The sequence below is a fragment of the Pseudonaja textilis genome, chromosome 3, assembly GCF_049901715.1.
Source record: "Pseudonaja textilis isolate UNSWEBS1 chromosome 3, rPseTex1.2, whole genome shotgun sequence".
Lineage (NCBI taxonomy): Eukaryota > Metazoa > Chordata > Lepidosauria > Squamata > Elapidae > Pseudonaja > Pseudonaja textilis.
The window spans coordinates 54,507,285-54,510,428 of record NC_141992.1 but is presented as its reverse complement, the minus strand read 5'-3'; positions in this window follow the sequence as shown (position 1 = coordinate 54,510,428).

Here is a 3,144-nt window from a genome sequence, read left to right as displayed (position 1 = left end):
CTTCTGCCCCCGCGCCGCTGCTTTTCCCCGCCACCGCTGCTGCTTCTGCTTCGCCACCGCTTCTGCCCGCCGCCGCCACTTCTTCCCCACGCCACCGCTGCTGCTTCTGTCCCCACCGCCGCTGCCCCCGCGGTGGGGGCAGATGCAGCGGCGGTGGCGAGGGTGGCGGTGGGGGCAGAAGCGCGGCGGGGCAGAAGCAGCAGCGGTGGCGGGGAAGAAGTGGCGCGGGGCAGCAGCGCGGGGGAGAAGCAGCAGCGGTGGCGGGGAAGGATTCTGCCCCCGCCGCTGCCCGCTGCTGCTTCTGCCTTCCAGTCCTGCCTCATCCAGCTGGGCCATTTGCAGGAGGAGAGGTAGGCGTGAGGCGGGCGAGCTTTCTCCCCCTCCTCCCCCCACAAAATTTGGCCGGAAAATAAACTGGGATTAAAAACTGTGATAAAAAAACCGTGATAAAAAATGAATAATTTTTAATAAATTAATAATAAATAATAAAAACATCTCACTAACTTCATTTCCAAATAAATTTAATATGTTAACTATGTTTTCTATGGTTTCTTTGGGATGATCAGGTATCGTTACTGTTATTTTATTTTATGTGCGGCCCAAACCAAATTTTCATCTTCTAATGTGGCCCAGGGAAGGTGAAAGGTTGGACACCCCTGCCCTACACCATTTCTGACAGATGGCAGTCCAATCTCTTCTTGAAAGTCTCAAGTAATGACTCTCCCACAACTTCCAAGGGCAAGCTGATCCCTTGGTTGATTGTTCTCTCTGTCAGAAAGATTCTCCTTATTTCCATGTTAAATCTCTCATGAGCTTCATATAACATAATTTTCTCCATGATGAAAACAAAATAAAAACATACAAGATAATGCTGAAACTCAGCAGCAATTCAAATTTCTAACATAGGAGAAATTATCTTCAGTCTGCTACATTCCAGAAATGTTGGGAATTGCAGTTCCAATGCAATTGGAGGCCATCCAGTTTGCTGGCTTTCTATTGTGAAAATGATAAATGGCTAACATTCCAAGCTCAGTTCCGCTACAGTTGCACTCTTTATCTCTTGAGAATTTTCTCTTTCTTTGCTGTCAGTCTTGACTAAACACAAGTTAAACCAAATACCATATCAAAACGAAAAAAAAAAAGTTTGGCTCGCTTGATAAATAAATAACATATTCTGCAAATCTAATAGGGCTTGTACGGATGAATGGTATGCACAGTATTGTTTTGTATGGTCCTGACTAGATGGTATCTGGTCAAATAGTTAAAATTGGAGCTTTAGGAAACTATGTCACTTTCCACTTCCTGCTGGGTGTCCAAGTGCTTGGAAACAAGACCCAGTTAGTAAAAGTTAACAAATAAACAAACGGAAGGTCAGCTCAGCTGCAGTGAACATGATCTCCTGTCCAGCTCAAAAATCCTCTTCAACTCTACAGCAGCTCCTGCTGGCTTTCCTCCCTTTTCTCTAGTACAAGCCAAGTACAAGAGCATTACTGTGCTAGCCTCCCTTCATCCCGGCCTCTCACAGGATGGCTGATCTTAGCCAGTTCCTAGGCGAGATATTAAGTTTCTAGCCTTGCTAGTGTTTTTAATAAGTCACTGTTCACACAATCCTTGTAGCAAAATAAATGGTCCGGTCTGCATTATTTGCCAAACTTTTAATTTCTTTTTACATAAAGTACTACAAACATGCAGACTAAGCCACAGCATAAATATTCAACAGTATTGAGAAGAAATGTTGCTTTAATGACTAATATACAGTTTTAATAGGAGTCTGGACCTCAGCAAAGGATATTGTTGTAGGTATTAGATGAACAGTCACATCTTCCTTCTCCTGTAAACGCTTAAATTCCTGGTTTTTTTTTAAAAAAATAACATACCCTGTTTTGTAGGACTAACCAGTAATCCTGAAGAGGGAAATGTGATTTGTAGTATATGGGGATGCTCAGGTGTTAAGATTGACAAATAAGACCAACAATCTTTATTTTTGTTTTTAAGTGCTCTCAGAAAAAAAGATAAAGCCAAGATTGGTGTTTCAGCATTTTCAAGAAATACTTTGATGAGTTAATTAATTAAAGCCAAGGAATTATAAAAGCTTCCTATACTATTTTACACATGGAAACTCTGAAGGAAATTTCATTAATTTTGATGCAATTAACTCTCAAAGCTGAAATTATTCACATTATAAGACGAAGCCGTTTGTTCTTGGATTCAGCCATTTGTTCTTGGATTCTATGCCAAGGAAATCTGAGATATGGTAAAAAGCAGCTCATCTCACTGGTATGTCATATGTTGTATTGTCAGAAATTTTTTGGATTTAAATACATAAAATCATAAATATATTATAATGCAGTCTAGGATCCAATTACTAATTTCATTCATAAACAATTGCTATGTATTTTGTATTTGTTTAAACAAAAGTAATCTGAAATAACTACTCAGCATAGATACATCATACTGCATCTAAAAGTTCAATGTAGTGGTTAAGGTGCTGGCCTAGAGACCAGACGACTGTGAGTTCTAATACTGCCTTAGGCATGAAAACCTGGCCAGATGACTCTGGGTTTGTCACTCTCAGTCCAGTTTGCATCACAGGGGTTTTGTTGTGGGAAAATAGGAGGCAGAAGAATTATGTATGTTTGAATTATAAAACAAGAATTATATATCTTTTAACATATAACCTTTGATATGTTTAAATAAGGGGAATATAAAAGTGTAATAATAAAATAATGTAGAAATTAAATATTTTTTAAAAAATATAGACCTATGAATTCTTGCATTTTGTATTTTTCTACTAATTTATTTTGCCAAATTACATGCCACAAGAAGAAAGGGAGAGGTTTGTTTCTCTCATTTTGCTTATCGTCATTCCATATTCTAGGAGTTTCACTTTCTATTTTTGTTCCCTTGACCTAAATCTAATGAATTTCCAAATACATACCCAAATATGAACACCTATTCTAACTAAATAAAAGCTAGAAATATTAATAACTGAAGAAAAACTAATATCATTCCTGATTCGGGGTACGTAGCTGGTCTAGTTACTGAGACTCAATAGATGTAACTTGGTAAAAAAAAAAAAACGAACCTACGAAAGGTGTTGAATGAAACCCAGCAAGTATAACTGAAGACGCACAGGCTTTCAGG